This window comes from Artibeus jamaicensis, unplaced genomic scaffold, assembly GCF_021234435.1.
Source record: "Artibeus jamaicensis isolate MK-2021 breed Jamaican fruit bat unplaced genomic scaffold, CSHL_Jam_final scaffold_847, whole genome shotgun sequence".
NCBI classification, from domain to species: domain Eukaryota; kingdom Metazoa; phylum Chordata; class Mammalia; order Chiroptera; family Phyllostomidae; genus Artibeus; species Artibeus jamaicensis.
The window spans coordinates 7,557,761-7,575,641 of NW_026522057.1; positions in this window are offsets into that span (position 1 = coordinate 7,557,761).

The window sequence follows — 17,881 nt, forward strand, 5'->3', positions numbered from 1 at the left end:
CCTCTCCAATTCTTTTCATCTCTAGGCTATCTTGTAATAATGGCAATCATGTGAACACTTATTGTGCTTTTTCTGTTCTGGGCACTGTGCTAAGAGCTTTGCATTTGCCATTTCAGGCGCTAGATCATAAGCAGCTTTGAAATGTCTTTGTAAGGGGTTCCATTATAATCCCAAAGGCATGAGGGCTTACTGATGAATTGTAAGTAGGAGAGGGGATATCTTAGGAAGACCACTTAGGTGGGCAGTGTGGAGATTGCCCTGGCTGAGGGGGGCTAGTGGAAGAGCCCAGGTGAGAAATGAGTAGGATCTGAACTTCAGCCATGGTAAAGGATATGGCACATAGGGGGATAATTTGACAGACATGCAAGGGTAAAATCAACAGAACCAGGGAGAAGTTAGACATGGAAGTGAGGGAGAAAGAAGAAACCAGGGTATCTTCAAAATTTGTCCCAGGTGGATTCTAGGAGGCAGAAAGTCTGCAAAGAGTATCTTGATCCCTTGCAGGAGTGTTTAGTGGGAGGATTAGAAGGAGAAATTATAGTTATCTTTGAGCATACAGAGTTGTGGATGCCAGTGGGATACCATTCATTGACTTATTAGTTTGTTCATTTATCCCCAAGCTTTTATTGAGGATCAAGTACGTACCAGGTAATTTATTAGGCACTTAGTTTATGAAAACTCGGTTACCCCATTCTTGAAGGGCAAGTATAAAACTTCCCACTTATACTTGCTACCTAGTAGAGAAAACCAGATATATAAACGACAAATGTAAGAAGTTTTACACTTAACTTTTTTCAGTTGGTAAATGAATCAGCAAACTGTGGTATATCCATACAACAGAAAATCCCTCGTGCTAAAAATTAATGAGCTATCAAGCCATGAAAAGAAATGGAGGAACCTTAAGTGCATATTACTAAGTGAAAGGAGCCAATCTGAAAAGGCTACATTCTCTGTGATTCCAGCTTTTGACATTACAGACAAGACAAAACTATGGAAAGAGTAAAAAGATCAGTGGTTGCTAGGGGTTGGAGGCAGAGGGAGAATGAATAGGTGGGGAATGGGAATTTTAGGCAGTGAAATTACGATGTATGGTACAATAATGTTTGATACATGCCATTATACATTTGCGCAAACCCATAGACTTTATAGCACCAAGAATGAACCCTGATGTAAACTGCGGGCTTTGGGTGATGCTGATGTGTCAACATAGGTTTGTTCATTGTACCAGAGGCCTCACTTTTGTGGGGGATGTTGACATGGGGGAGGCTGCATATGTGTCAGGGGACAATGGATATAGGGAAACTATCAGAATATTTTGCTTAACTTAGCAGTGAGCCCAAATGTGTCTAAAAAGCTATTAAAATTGTATTACAAGATGCTAAGATTGAAATCTGTATATAGAATAGAGTTCTACACCTTCAGGAAGGGTTTCCTTATAGAGGTGACCCTTGACTTGTATATAAAAGACACTAAATGGTGATAATGGATGTACCGGTCAGTCTATAACTCTGGAGAGGGCTCTAGATGAGCAATAATAATTCAAAGTTTATCAGATCATCAGTGAACACCATGGAAGCCAGGGGGAACCCAGAGAAGAGTGTGTCAAGTTCAGAAGAAAAGAGACATGAAGGTGGGATCCCCGCTATGCCAATCTAATGCCTGAGGGGAGAGAAGACCTTGGCAGAAGTGAGAAGGCATGCTCTGAAAGGGGGCAAAAATAAATAAAAAAGAAAGAAAGAGAGAAAAGAGAGGGACACTGGGCAAAAGGAGAACAAATGCTGGAAAGTAAAGAGAGAGGCAATTGTGTATGAGAGTGGCACCAGGGAACTCAGAACCGAGGGAAATAGATAAGCCTCTGAGAGTCTATTTGAATCAATGGACTAGAGCAGAGATATGCTGGGTCATCTAAAAATGAAAAATGGTTTGGGGACCAGGAGTACTGGACTGTAGCTTATTTTGTGTGTCTAGCAAATCTAAAATAAGAATGTGTTGGTCAGAAAAAAATTGGTCACAGGGCAGAAGAAAGTGAGAGTCCCCAGAGCGAAGATGGGCTGTGCCCATCCCAGGACTAGAAGAGAGAAAACCTTGGTCTTCACTCTCATAAAATTGTGTCCCTAAGGACAGACACAGAGGCCTCAAGCTGTAAAACTTCGAGTTCTCTAATCTGAAGGCAAGACCATCTCGAGGGAAGATGGCCGAATGCAGAAGGCCAAGGTGGCCTCTAGTCCCTTCACACAGCCAGCCCCTGTCCTGAGTCTGTTCACCATGCTCCTTTCAGTGCCCAGGTAGACCTGCTCTTCGAATGCCAGGTCCTGAGACCAGCCTTTCCCAGTGGAGACGTAGAAGTTGGAATTTTGGTTTTTATCTCAAGCCGTTCATCAGATCCTCTGTGTGCCCTTTATTCTGCTCACCTGGTGTCGTACTTCATTGACAACATGAAACTGCCTCACCTCTCCCCCACCAAGTATACAAACCTGCTGATATCCAGTGTCTAAATCTATACTCAGTATCTTCCTTTCTGTTACATAGACGAAGGTCACGTCTGACTCTCCTTTTATGGCAGACTCCATCCCAACTCACCTTCTGAGGGACTCTGCTGCTTCCATCCACCCAATTCCTCCTAGATGATCCACATCTGCATATGTGCTTGTTCTGGAACAGCCTGTCTTTTAAAAGCCCTTCGATGACCAGACATCTCCCTACAGGTATAGTCCCATTTTCCTTCTTTTCTGCCCAGCAAGACATTCTAAACACACAGTTGCCTGCAGTTACTATAATCACTTCTCCAACTCTGATTCTGCCCTTGATCTTTTCTACTTGAGCTACCATTTATGTTCCACCAAAACTGTTCTTGTCAAGATTACCAGTGATCTTCTTGCCAAATCTGATAGTTGCTTCTCATCAGCTCTCAACCCTGACAGCTGCTCCCTTTTCCTTGAAACAGCTCTTCTCTCAGCTGCTGGGACATTCACTCCCCTTTTTTCCTTTCTACTCATGGACCTCTCTTCAGTGTCTTTTTCAGGCTCCTCATCCTCACTATTTGTTGGAGGACTGACAGCTCTTCAAACTACGTGTCTTCAGCCTTGACCTTCACTGAGCCCCCTGACTCACCTGTCCCACTGCATCACTGACAGCATCCCGTGGATGTCTATCAGGTCTCCCAGATGGCACAGGGCCAGAGTGAACTCTTAATTTCTTCACAAAGATCTGTGCCTCATCTCAGGAAATGGCACCAAATCATCCCAGTGCTCAACCCAGACACTCAGAGTCACCTTTGACTTCCCATGCTCTTCTCTCCTGCATGCAGGCCAACTATAAGTTCTATTTAGAACTATGGTTCTACTTAGAAATGATACTATGACTGTCCAGTTTTCTACATTTCTATACCTACCACCCATAGTAGGTGGGGTGGGGTGTCCAGGCACTCATTCCCCCAGCTGCTGAGTCCTCCAGGAATTTCTTTTAGCTGAAGAGAACCTTCTTGCCTGAGCTCTGTCCCCTCCTTAGGCCCACAACCCATATCCAGTGACTGGTTTATACTTGGGGGTGAAAGCCTGACCATTTTATTTCAGTTGAAAACTGCTCTGAGGGGATCTCCCAGCTCTGGAGCTTCCCTTGGGTGGGGCTGAGAGTGCTGTTGCAACTTCATTGTAACTTGATTTCTTCCTCTGCCCCATCTGATTTTTTAATGTCCCCATAGGTGTTGGTCCTGAGTGCACACCTCAATAAATTATGTGTGTGCCAATCACATAATTTCAGCCCGTCTACTGGGAAACCCGACCTCCATCACTCTAGTCAAAACCCCATTATTTCTTCCTTCCTCCCCCCAACAATAGCCATCCAACTAGTTTTTACTTTGTCCCTTGCCTCCCTATAATCTATTCTCCATGTAGCAATCAGAGTGATCTTCATAAAACAAAAATCACATCACTGACTCACCTGCTTAAACATCTACTGATTCACGGTTGCACTTGGAATAAAATGCAGTCTCCAGGGCCCCATGTGGTCTGGCCCTGATGATGTTCCTGGCTTCATCTCCTCCCACTTCCCTGTTCTCTCAGCTCTGTTTTGGCCACATTGACCTTCTTTCTGTTCCTTAGACACACTAGGATTTTCCCCACTTTAGAGCCTTTGTATTCATTGGCTATACCCCTGGTCTAGAATGATCTCCTTTCAGATCTTCCCATCGCTGGCTCTGTATGTTCATTCAGACATCAGCTGAAATGTCACCTCCTTAGAGAATTCCTCTGCAGCCATCTAGTATAATGTAGCCCTTTTATGTAGCATTCTCTATCACTTTACCCTGGCTTATTGTCATTATAATCTTTACTACTCTCTGAAATTTTACCACTCTCTGAAATTTTATTACTTGTTTATTCATTGACTTATTTTAATCTGTGCCCCTATGCCCAGAATGTAATGTCCATTGAGAGCAGGGACTGTGCCTATATTATTGAGTACTTTAGTACTGTATCTTCGGCACCCTAAAGTGTGCAAGTGTGTCAGTGGATGAGTGAATGAATGAACAAATGAATGAATGAGTGTTACCAGGAGTCAGACCATCAGGATCGGACCACTCTCGGGTCATCATAAAAGAGGTTTAGATTCAGTTAGATTCTTCAGAGAAAACTCTAAGCCACTTCAGTCACCAACATCAAAGGCCATGAAGTCAAGTCCAGGATGTACCCAAACTATCCATCAGATTCAGTAAGTAGGAGATTATTGGTGACCTTGAAGAGAACAGCTTTAGCGTAGTGAAGGCAGTAGAGAAATTAAATTTCAGAAAAATGAGAGTTAGTAAAAAACAAGAAAGTAATACAGAAAATTCTTGGGAGAAATTTGTTAGGAATGAAAAATTTCACTTGTTCCTGTTGATTTTTTTGAAATGAGCTTCGTTTGGTTATAACCTAAGGGAAAACTGCTCATCTGAGCACCAGCTGACATCATAGGCTGCTGGCTGTGCCAGGCTCTCTTCTAAGCTTGCTTTTTTATTGCTATGTAGCAAATTACCACAAGTTTAGCAGGTAAAACAATGAGTATTTACTATCTTACAGATTCTGTGGGTCAGAAGTCCTGCCATGACTTTGCTGGGTCCTCTGCTTTGGGCCTCACAGCCCACAATCATGGTACCAGATGGGCTGAATTCTCATCACCTCTAAGCTCCCCCATATTGTTGGCAGAATTCACTTCCTTGTGATTGTGGCACTGAGGGCCTGGCCTTCTTTGTGGCTGTTGGCTTGAGGTTTCCCTGGAGGCCCTAGGACCTACGGGTCCCACAGGCCACCTGCAGTTGCTACAGTCCCTAGAAGATGCTCAGAGCCTCCAAATGTGGCTCTTCCAATATGGCTGCTTACTTCATTAAGCTATCAAGGAGAGTCTGCATCTCCATCTCCTAAGAAAGAGTCTTATATAAAGTGACATAACCATGGGAGTGACATTCTGCCATCTTTGCCATATTCAATTGGTTGGAAGCAAGTCACAGGTCCTGCCCATCCTGTGGGAGGGAATTACACAAAGGACAGAACAGCAGAAGGTGAGGAATCCAGGGGGCCACCCTAGAGTCCATCCAGCTTGATGTGCATTAGCTCATTTGATTCTCACAAAAGCATGATGAAGAGGGTTTTATTGTTACACCCACTGTATGGAGAAGGATGCCGGTGATGAGAGAGAAGAGATGACTAGACAAGATCCCTAAGGCAATTGGGAAAGCGGAGCATAGCTGAAGAATTTTTCTGTAACTGGAGAAGAGACATTCAATCTTTGATGCTCGAGAGGAGGAGGGAAGGATCCAGATTTGCTTGTAAGATTGGACCAATATCCTAGGTATCTATCCAAGAGAAATGAAAATATATTTCCATATAAAGATGCATATGCAGATGTTTGTAGCAGTGTTATTCATAACAGCCAACAAGTGGAAACAATGCAAGAGTCCGTTGTGGGGGCAACTTTGCCCTCAAGTCCCTCCGTCTGCCACAGATGAAAGTAAACACTACCAAGACATAATCTGCTTGGGGAGGAGAGGTGGCCAATTTCTCAGAGGAAAAAGGCCAGGAGCCCCTTTCTCCAGGGGCTTTTATTGGATTGTAATACACAGGAATACAAGGTGGCAAGGATCAAACAGTAGATAACATCTCAAAGAAATCTGAGGGCTTAGTCTGAGTCAGTGTCTGTCAGGAAAGGGGGTTGCAGAAACTTTGGGAGACATACTCATTTCCTGCTCGGACCCTTAACATATGAATAAAAGCACTCTTAGCAAAGCAGGTTTCACAGGACTTTTAGGAACTCTTATGCCCAATCACCCTGGATCCCACTCTAGCCGGGCAAGGGGCTGCACCACCTTCCCTATCACAGGTTTTCAGGCTTAGGTGGATTAAATCCAGGAAGTGCTTCTCCCAGAGGACGTGGGGACTCGGCTATGTCAGAATAGCTGGGGGCAAGGGTCCATTGCTCCCTCTTTGTTGCAGCCCCCCGAGTCCTTCCATGATGGCCTCCCAAGTGATCGTGCCTGGCTTAGGTTGCCCCTTGCTGTGAGAAGTCTTACCTGTCTATGACTACTGACCATGCTTTGGGGGCAGGGAGGAAACTGAGGCAGTGTTTGCTACCAGAGACAAACCTTGTCTCCTTGTGGCTTGCATTCTGGAAGTTGCTCGCTTGTCCTTAGCCATGGGGGGTAGTTACAGTTCCTGAAACCAGGCAGAGTGGTTCCCAACAGTCTGTCAGCGGGTGGATAGATAAACAAAATGTGTTATACCCATAGAGTGGAAAGCTATCCTACCATAAAGGGAGCCAACTACAGCTACACGCTACAGCAAGGTTGGACCTCAGAAACATTATGCTGTGTGAGGAAAGTCAGACACGAGAGGTCACACATTGCATGATTCCGTTTGTATGAAATACCCAGAAAAGACAAATCTAGAGAGACAGAAAGCAGATTAATGGTTGCCTGGGGCCGGGGTTGGGAATAGAAAGTGATTGCAAACAGGCTTAGGATCGCTTTCTGAAGTGATGATGTAAGTGCCCCAAGATTAGAATGTGGTGATGGTTGCACACCTCTGTCAATACACTAAAAATCATTCCATTGTACACTCAAGTGGATGGATTTCATGGTATATAAATCACACATCATAAAGCTGTTTAAGAAAAAAAGATTGGCTCAGTAAGTTGACAAACTACCTCCCATCTCCACAAATTGGCATTTTTCTCCCCAGTTGAGGTCAGGTCATATGATGAGGGTAAGGAGTGTGGCCCGGGGTGAGGAGGCTTGTCTAGAAGGGACAAGGAAAAAGAGCTACCCAGGGTGGATGGGTGGGGGGGGGGGCTGTGGAGGAAGCTGCTATGTAGAAAGTCCTGGCTGGCAGGGCTCAGAGCCCAGCCCAGCGAAGACTCTTAACTGGTGGCGTTCCCAGGCTACAGTATAATGTTTTCCAATCTTGCTCCCCTAAGAAACCCAAGTGCCTAAGACAAAGAAAAGAATCATTGGATTATACCAGGCTTGACACTTTGCTGGATGGGATGGGAAGATAGGACGAGGCAGTTGAGCATGTTGGCGAGATTGGATGGTGGTGGCATTTCTGGTGGGCAGGGAAGCGTACTGGAAGGAGCTGATGGACTGAGACAATTTGGAGAGTTCAGAGAGTAGAGATCTCAAGAAGGTCAAGGGCCTGCACAGCGGGATGAGGGCCTTCAGGGATAGTCAGAGGAGGGTTTTGCACATGCTTTACTCTTCACGTCCTCAACTGTCAACGTCTTTCCAGAAGCATGGCACCTAGGCCTCAGAATCCCATCCCGATGTGCTGTGGCCTGCACAGGGGTGAGCAGGGCACCCTTCCTTTGGATAGGTGTTAGGTTTCTGCTGCAGCAGCCCAAGTTTAAATAGTCTTTTTAGGTAGTTCGAAGCAGCCTGAGCAATGGGCTTTGCAGCCAGCCTGTCTGTATTTGTCCCTAACTCAAATCTTGCTTCCACTCTCTAGGTGCAGTGCTGGGAAAAGCTGCTGAATTGCTCTCTGCATTAGTTTCCTCCTCTGCAAACTAGGGACAGTAATAGTCAGTATCTCATAGGGCCATTGTCAGGATTAAAGGGGGCTTTGCTGTAAAGCACCGAGTGTGATGCCTGGCCTGAAGAACGTGCTCAGGAAATGTGTGCTGTCGTTGGTACCCATGGCAGGGAGCTGACTGATGCTGAACACACTGAACACACGGTCCGAGAGCTCTGTGGTAGGGGCTGCTGCACACTGGCAGCTGTGTTTGGAAGCTGGGGGGTAATTGCACATTTATGCATAGGACACTTGATCTTGTAAATCTCAGTCTCCTGGTCCAGCCCGAGGACTACTATTTGACCCCACCTCCTCAGCAGTACCTCCTTAGTCTCCTGCAGCTGTGTACTGTGTACCTGTTGGCAAACAGGTGCCTTTTGGCATCTTTAAGTCACTGATAGAAATGCAGGCTCCCAGGACACAGGAGCTCCTCATGCTGCCTGAAGCTGGGGCCCTTGGATCATGCATCTAAGAAAGAAAAATAAAAAAGAAATACAAGCCCACGGGCCCTCCAACACTTGCTTGGGCATTGGGGCAGGGGGCGGGACAGATGAGTCTCTTGTGTCAGCTGCCTCCCTAGGGCTCAGAACCTCCTCTCCTCTGCCAGCCTCTGCCAGCCGGGTCCCTAGGAGGTGAAGGCAATTTCACCCCGGCCTCCCTCCTGGGGTGCATTCCATTCACGCTCGCTCGGAGTCCCTCAGGAAGGAGGATCGATGCTTTCTGTGTCTCTGGGAGACAGACCGCGCATTCCTGCCGCACTATTGACAGCTTCGCCTCCCTCTCGTATCTCCCATACTTCATTTGTGAAAAGAACTGTAATTACCCTCGAGGAGTCATTGGAGAAAAGTGTACAAATTGAAAAGGACTGGAAATGGGCACCTCTGGCTGCGGAGAAAACACTTTCAATATTGAACCGTTCTCTCCGGGGCCCGCGCATTCCCGCTTGGTTGGACCTCGGCGTTCCTGCCCCGAGCGGGCGGGCTTTGTGCCTGCCCTGACAATGGGTGTCTGACACGGAGGGCAGCGAGATTAATGAAAGATCAGAGTTTTCCATTTCTTCCTGCAACAGCTAAATACTTCTTTTCAACTCCTACTGCTAAGTAGCTCGGACAATTAATAAAGCTTCAGTTGTACTTCGTTTTTCCCTCTCTTTTCTTCCTACACAGTTGGCTGTTTACGCTGCCTTAATCTGACCGTCCCGTGGCCTTGTTAACTGGTCCAGAGACCTGGATCTTGCCAAGAGTGGAGAGTTCTGGGATTCGTGGAAGAAAAGGTCCCTGTTATGGGGCAGTTATCCCAGGACAAGATGCTGAACGCTTTGTCCCAGGCCCTGAAAGGTGACCTTGGGCCAGGGCCAACCTCTGAGCTCTCTGCCCAGCAGCCTGGTCTGCTGTTGCCTGTTGGCCTTTAGGCCTTTCTGTCATGGGAATGATTTTTGTTTCCTTGGTCTGCCGTAACCAGTCACCACAAACCCGGTAGCTCCTGACAGCAGAAATTTATTCTCTCACAGTTCTGGAGGCCCGAGCTCCCAAATCAAGGTGTGGGCAGGGTGGGTTCCTTCTGGAAGCTCTGAGGGAAAATCTGTTCTCTGACTCTCTCCTAGTCTCTGAGAGCTGCTGGCCATCCTTGGGGATCGTTGGCTTGTAGCTGTGTCTCTCCAATCTTGGCCTCGTTGACACATGGCCTTCCCCTCCCTGCATCTCTGTCTCCTTTTCCACCTCCTGTTGCTGCATTTAGAGTCTACTCCAATCTAAGGTGTTGATCTCATGTTGACAGTCTTACTTTCATTACATCTGCAAAGACTCTTATTTCAAATAAAGTCACATTTGAAGGTTCTAGGCAGACGTATATTTGAATGGGGGGTGGAAGGTGCCCACAATTCAAACCAATACCATGTCCTGTGCTCCCTGGAATGAGAGCTTGAGCTGCTTCAAGTCCCCATTTTCTGGCCGGGGCAAGAGGCTGAAGGCCATCCTGAGCCCACAGCAGCTCCCATGGGGCAAGTAGGGGTGGGCATGGGGCAAGTAAGGGTGGGCATGGGGCAGGCAGGGAAGGAAGAGAGTGAGCACAAACCACCACAGCATGGACTGTGATGGCCCCTCCTGCTTGCCTGCCCCCTGGCTGTCTGCCCTATAGTGATCGAACCCTCAAATTCCAGGGGGGATTCGAGGCAGCTGCTCAGAACTATTCTCCCTCATCCCATTTCCTCTTCATCTTGCCTCCTCAGCTCTGACCTCTCAACTCTAGGACACCAAATTCAATCTTGCCTTTGACCCCCCCCCCCCCCCCCCCCCCCCCCCGTTTGCCCTTGGACCTCTGTTCTTGCACACACTCTGCTAGGCTCACTCCCTGAGCCCTGGCTCGTTCTGCTGTCCTGGGTGACGATCACAGCAATAATAGCAAACATTTGTAGTGCTATTTCTGTGCTGGGTGCTGTTCTAAGCACTTTATTTACATTAGTTCATTTAACCCTCACAACAGCCCTGTGAGGACGGTGTTGGTAGTGCCGCCCACCCTGCAGAGATTAGAGAACCCAGGCACAGAACGTTCAGAAGTTTGCCTAAGGCGAGGTTCTTCAACCTCATCACCATTGATATTTTGGGCTGATACTTCTCTGTAGTGGGGGCCATGCTGGGCATTGGAGGATGTTTAACAGGATCCCTGGCCTCTGCTCATTACATGCCAGTAGCACCCATTACCCTCTCAGTTGTGACAAATGTCTCCAGATACTGCTGAAGTCTCCTGAGGGGTGAGATCACTGCCAGCTGGGAACCACTGGCCTAAGATCATACGGTGGTGAGCAGCTAAGCCAAGGGTAGAGCCCAGGAAGGCTGCACTGGGCCCACCCTCTACATTGCTTTATTCGATGCCTATTCTGGGCTTCCACCTGTGATGGCACTGCAAGTTCAAAGTTAGGACTAAAACTTTTAGCCTATGTCTTATGAAATCTAATGCCCATCCTGGCCTTTCCCTTAGCGCCCGGCCAGGCTGGGCACTGGGAGGAGGAGTGCACACTTCCGAGAACAGCATGGGGTCTCTCCAGCCCTGTGTAGCTCCTGGGGGTGGCTGTGCCTTCCGGCTGCCTGGCCAGGCTCAGCATCCGGGTCCAAGCAGGGCAGCTCCATGTGCACTACAATCTTGGGTCACCAGGCTCCCGGGTCTCCTGTTCTCGGGGCAGTGGGAGGGGATTTGCCCCCACAATGCCTTCCTAGGGAAGGTACAAGAATTCCACCTTCTTCCTTAAGAACTTGAGAGGTTCCCACTGTGCTCATGGGGGAAGGGGGTGACCTTTCAAGGTCTCTTCAACTCTGGCTTTTGTTGATTCTAGAAATGGGGAGGGTTTTGGAGTCTGTGGAGGACCAGTCATTAAAATGCCGAGTTAATTGCCCTCAGTGGCCAGAACACTGCCCTTGGCCTATGTCCATCTCTTCTACTAAGAAGAAAGGAAGGTATTAAACTACTCAGAGAGGGTAGTTTGGGCTGTGTTCTCCCTCTTGCTTCTCTCTCTCTCTCACACACACACACATACACACACTCACAGGTGCACGGCAATTGTGTAAAGCTCTGCCTTTGACAAGAGCCCCTCTCTGCCTGGTTCCGTAATGAACGAGACAAGGCCCAATTGTGCCGTTCTCGGGGGAAATGTACCCGCACTTTCTAAACACACAGCAGCTCCGAGGCACTTGCTGCTTTTTCATCGTCTGCTATAATCGCTCGTTTTTTATTGGCACATAAAAGGGCTTCCTGTAAAACATATTAAAGCTTACAATTCTGAATGAAAAGCACTCGATGTAAAATCTCTCCATGAACAGGAACTGCAGGCAATGTGGGGCTGATGGCCTGTCCCCTGGGTGGGAGGGACAGAACCCCTGGGACCGTGGTCTGGCACCATCTGTACGAGGCTAGGGCTTAGGAAATTATTCTGGGGAGGACACAGCCTGGCCGGGTCTCCAGGTCCGGGCGTCTGATCCACTCCTACAGCTGAGCTTCCCACAGATGTTGTCAGACACGTACCAAGGAGGAGCTGAAGCCCCAGGCAAACATGATACTCTGTTCCCAGATGCCTATTTTATTAGAAGACTCAGGAAAAAAAATGTTAGCTTCACATGCAAACAAACATGGCGATATTAGGGAGTAAAATAGAAAGGATGTGTGCGTGTATGAGATTAAAGCAAAAGGTTTCAGAGAGTCCGCCCAGCTCTGAGCAATGCTGCCTTCTTCCAAGGTCCTTTGGTAGAAAAGTTCAAGCAGCATCGACATTTGCATCCAAGCCCTGACTCCTCAGCCGTCAGAATCCTTTATGATCTGTCTCCATTACTGGGCTGAAAATATTTTACCCGCCTAGAGCATAAGCTCCTCAAAAGCAGGCCCCAGTTTTCCCCGGTGAGAGAACTCAGGCTCAGAGGGGAGTCCTGATTTCCTCAGTGGCATACAGCTAGCAGCCATGCTGGAACCCAAGCCTGGACTCCTCCCTCACCCCCGGGCTGCCTCTGGAGTTTGCTGCCCTTGCTCGGGTCTCCTGCCAGAGGTCACCAGCTCCGGCTTCACCAGGTAGCGTCATGGTTAGGACCACAGATGCTAGATAGATGACTTCCATTTACTACCTGTGTGAACAATTACAGTGTCAGCTCACGTGCATCAGGGGTGTACCACGTGCTAGGCATTCTTCTAAGAGCTTTGTTTGTGCTCTTTGGTTTGCTCTCGGTCACGGCCCTGTGAGGGAGTTGCCATTATTAGGCCCCTTCTATGCATGAAGAAACCGAGGCACAGAGTGGTGAAGCAACTTGCCCAAAGCCCCACAGCCAGGACGTGGAGTTCAGGACCTGAACTCAGGCCATCTGGCCGCAGAAAAAGCACAACGCTGCCTCCCAAGCTTTATCGTACCCACTTTTCTTCAGCCCAGTGTTTTTGATGACTAGTCCTGGGACCAACAGCATCGGAATTGACAGGGAACGGGTGAGAACGCACATCCTCAGGCCGCACCCTGGGGCTCCCGCGTGGGAAACGCTGGGTCTGGGGCCCAGTGTGATTTAGGGAGCTCTCCAGGAGATTCCTGATCACGCTCCAGTTTGAGAACGACTGCTTGAGAGGGCTAAAATGAAACAATGTTTGTAAAATTCCTGGCACAGCATTCAACAAATGTTAGCTATTATCATGACCAGCTTTGTTTGATAAGAATGAAAAAAACTGTTGTGGGGAATATCGAAAACAAGCAAGTGCCTCCTCCTTGGTAACGTGCCACATGAAGCAACTTGAACCGTCACAAAAAAAAAAGACTGTTCATGCAAAGACGTGTGGTGGGGCGGGGGAAAGGCTGAGAAAACCATCGTGACCCAGCTGAACCAGGCACCCGATCCAGTCCTGGGGGATGCAGCCCAGTGAAGGGGCAAGCCCACTTTGTCACTTGGAGGATGCTTGGCCTCCCCCGGGGACCCAATGCGGTTTGGCTGGTGTTCTGGTCAGCTGATTGTCCGGCAGGTTTCAGATCCAGGCACAGCTCAGTCCCCTCCTGGGCACCCCATTCATTGTCCGCATGGCCTCCTGGCTCAAGAACAAGGATGCCATAGCCCCTGGCCACCTGTGCTGGCTCAGGTATCATGGAGACCCTTCCCTTCAGGTGTGATCTGCCCCTTGTCACTGCGTGTCGCCCTCAGTGGTGATGTGTCTGTCTTTCCTTGCCTGAGCCGGGTGTGTAATTGGCCTGGCATTACCCAGCAGCCTCTGGGGAATTGGTTCTGTCAAGAGTGGAACAAGCTTATCTGTTTAGTCTGAATTATGTCACCGTGTGCTCCGTGTAAATCTGACCTCCTTCCATAAGCCCTGGGCCTGCATGGATTCGTGAATAATTTTACCACCACAATTATTTTATAATTTGGAATCTTCACTGGCAAAGTGATGCATAATTTGCCACGAGAACCTGCCCATAGCAGGACTTCAAACAAAGGCTCTCTCATCAGCCGGAAGCTGGTTCCCAGACTCACCACCAAGAAAGGCTGGAGAGTCCCCTATTCGGGGATTCGAGATGGGCTTCCTACGCCCACCCTAGGCCACAACCCCTGCCTGGAGCATCCATCTCACAGGGACCTTGCCGTACTCCCCAGGCTAGATTTCCCCACCATCTTCGTGTTTTTAGTTGATTTCCGCTTTTATACCTGAGAGTGGAGGGTGATGATGGCTTTACTTCCTCTCTCCCTAAACAGTGGCCCCTAAACTCTGCACCTTCCAGCACAGGGTGTCCAGCTAGCGGGGCCCAGCCCATAGAGATGACCCGTCTCAGCATTAAAAAAATTTTTTTATCCTCACCTGAGGTTATTTCTTCATTGCTTTTTTAGAAAGAGAGAAAAGGGGGAAGTGAGGGAGAGAGAATAAACACCGATGCACAAGAGAAGCATTGACGGATTGCCTCCCACGTGTGTCTAGTTTGGGGGTCAAACCTGCAACCTAAATGTGCCCTGACCAGGAATTGAACCTGCAACCTTTCGGTTATGGGATGATGCTCCAACCATCTGAGCCGCACCGGCCAGGGCTCCAGCATTTTTAAATGTCTCTTCCCCCAAGGTCCTGGAGGCGCCTCAGGAGTTGGGCTGGGGGTTAGCAAATGGGTTGGGGAGGGGCTCCAGGCTCTGCCATGCCATTCAGGACAGCTCCCCTTTTATTTATTTCACACATTGGGCTTCTGTCTGGATCAAAAGACTCAGCTGTTAAACTCTAAAAACCTGTGGTCTTACCCAACCCCTTTGTTTTACAGAATGTGAATTTGAGGCTCTGGGGAAGGTGGCTTTGCTGAGTAAACTCACCATAAAGCACACAGGTTAGAAAGTCAAACTCTAACTCAAACTCTAAGTGGAGGGGCAGGTCCTCCAAACCAGCTTCTGCCATTCCTAGCTTGTATGACTTTGAACTAAGGCTACTTCACCTCTCCAAGACTCAGTTTCCTTATCTGTTAAATGGGAATAATAATAATAGATCTGTTCTGTTGGTTAAAGGAGATCAAATGTGAAGTCCCTGACCCAGCATCTGGCACATAATAAGTGCTCAATAAGCCGATGTGCTAGCTAATCCAGTAACTTAACTGCTACATCCCAGCAACAAGAAGACCCATCAGAAACTACTTGGTGGCATGGTCTGTCTTTAAGGAAAGAAGAAAGTGGTGTGTTGACCGAGCACCCAACGGCTGCCAGCCTCCAATCCTTTCATCTTGCTGGTTGGACAGCACGTGGGTCTTCTCCTCTGCATTTCACAGGGGAGGAAGCGGCAGCTCCAAGTGGTGGGTTGACCGGGACAGACTCTGGGCGCAGTTCACCTTCCTTAGCCCTGACACTGGCTGGTGGGGGCTTTTCAGATATTTTAGTTGAAAGGACTCAGCGGGCCGTCTGTCTGGGCTGTGAGCAGTTTCTTTAAACCCTGTTAGCTGTTTCCCCCCAAGTTCCTCCTATTAGCAGACTTGGGTCTCTGTGCCGCCTTTGACTGTGTTGGCTTTATCGCAGCCCACCCCTGCACACCGTGTGGTTCTATTAGCTGCCCCGCCCCCAGTTTTGTTTTAACATCCTTCCTACTTTTATAAGAGATGAAAGAGACTTCTGAAGGGCCTGACACGGGGGAGGGAGCACCCAGCGGAGCAGATGTTGCCATTCTTTGCAAGCTCGAAGGCTGTAGACAAGAAGAAGTTGTTCCTTCTCCCTACATAGAGGGGAGGGACTGCCCACACCCTTACCCATGCCCTCATTTAACTGATGTCCACCAGGCACCTCCAGGCACTGAGAGCACAGTGGCAGACGGGACAGACCTGGCCTCTACCCCTTGGAACTCAGAGTCTGGCGGGGAGTGGGGAGGGCAGATAACTGGCCGTGGGAGGACTGAGTGTTACCTGTCCTGCTGTGGCTGCTGGGAGCACCTCCCCAGGCCCACCCCTGCACCCAGCTCAGGGCATGATGGTCCAGAGGGGTCTTGGTAAAGATGCTGAATGTTTGTAAGAAATAACAGTAGCATCAGTTCATCACTTACTTGCCCAGTCCTTTCCCGGGGTCCATAGCTGCTGTCCGCGTGGAGATCTGGTATCTTTCTGAGGAGCATCTCCATGGCAGGGGTACAGGGCAGCTCTTTGGGGGTTCACTGTACCTGCCTTCAGGACAGTGTTCCATTTCCAGGCCGTGAGGGGCACCCCTTTTCCAGAGTCCATCTGAGACCTCAGAGATCCCTGGTGGGATGAGCAGAAGAAATGAAACTCTTGCCATTTTTATATGGACCGTCACACATCCATACAGGTACGGTCCCTGCTGTGCACACCTGCACACAGGCTCGTGGATGCAAGAGTGGGCATCCTGACAGAGGTGCTTCCCTACTCAGAGGCACGGGGACGTGTACACACACACAGAGCATAGATTCATCAGCTACTTCATTCTTGTTGAAAACCTACTACACACCAGACACCACACTATGCACAGAGGACAGCAATGTTACAAAGAGACACTCTGTACCCTCATGGAGATGAAGAACAGATAAGTTAAACACAAATAAATATACAATAACAAATGGCAATATGTGCATTGAAGGAAAACAATAGGTCATTGTGAGAGAAAATGGCAAGAAGTATGTCCTTTAAGTTGGATGAGAAGGTAAATAGCAGGACTGCGTGTCTCAGGCGTGGGAGCCCACGCAGAGGTGGGCCCTGCGTCTGGAGGAAGGGGAGAGCGCCATGCACTCAGGGAACCAAAAGATAGGGTGGTGTTCACCTGCATACACACCACGCACACGCACGTACAGAGGAACCTACACACAGACGCACACGCACACCAAGCATGCACACCACGCACAGACACACACACAAATGGGGCACAGAGAACTTGCACAATATGTGGCACATGTACCTGTGTGGACAAGCACATGGACACACGCGCTCACACAAATACATGGAGGTGTGCATGCAGCAGAACACGGAGCCACATGCATCGGGACAGCCTTGGGAGAAATACGCGCAAACAGGAGAACACACCAAGAGGTACCTGGCACACCAACGAGGGTGCGCACAAATACATGTGTGCCCCTGTGCACAAAGCCACAAAATTAGTGTGCACCATACCTGCCCAGGTCTGTGCACATGCGCCCTCCACGTGGTAGGCATGCACATGTACACATGATACGTTCAAGGAGACAGGATGTGCTGCAGAGCACCAGAAAGCTAGGCAATTTGTGAGCCCGGATCATTAAAATCAATCGCCGGTAAGTAGCTAATCCCTCATTCAATTCTCAGAGCATTTGGGGACGTAATCCGTGGCCTCCTCCATATCTGTACGGCTTTGAAAGGATTCTGGAGGCTGAGGACAAGCTGAGGGAGTCCGGGGCCTTAGAGTCCTCAACGCCGCTAAGCCCTTTCCCGCAGTGGCTGTAATGCAGAGGGGGTTTGTCTCCGGAATCCACTTTCCTCCACCTTTCTTCAGAGATTAGACAAGGGCCCCACTGGCCACTGAGGCCAGCCTAACCTCCCGGGGTGGGGAGGGGGTGGGGGGGTGGAAGTCTTTCTTTTTCCAGTCAGGGAGGGTCTGGATGTCCCCCTCTCCTGCTGGGTGAACATGTGACCCAGCCAAGGTGCAAACGATCTGGCCAAAGTAAATTAATTAACTACTAAAATAAAATGAACCTTAACAAAAAGCAAGTGAAGCCTGTTTCAGCTGCCCGGAGAGAGAGGAGCAGAGCCACTATAATGTGCCTGTGCCTCAGTATTGTCATCTGTAAAACGGGTTTTGTCGTCTGGCACCTTGGCTCCCACCCCACTGGGAAGTTTGGAAGACAAATGGGATCGTGGACTTCCAGGTCCTTTGCCGACCTCCGAGGCTCCTCTATGACCCCAG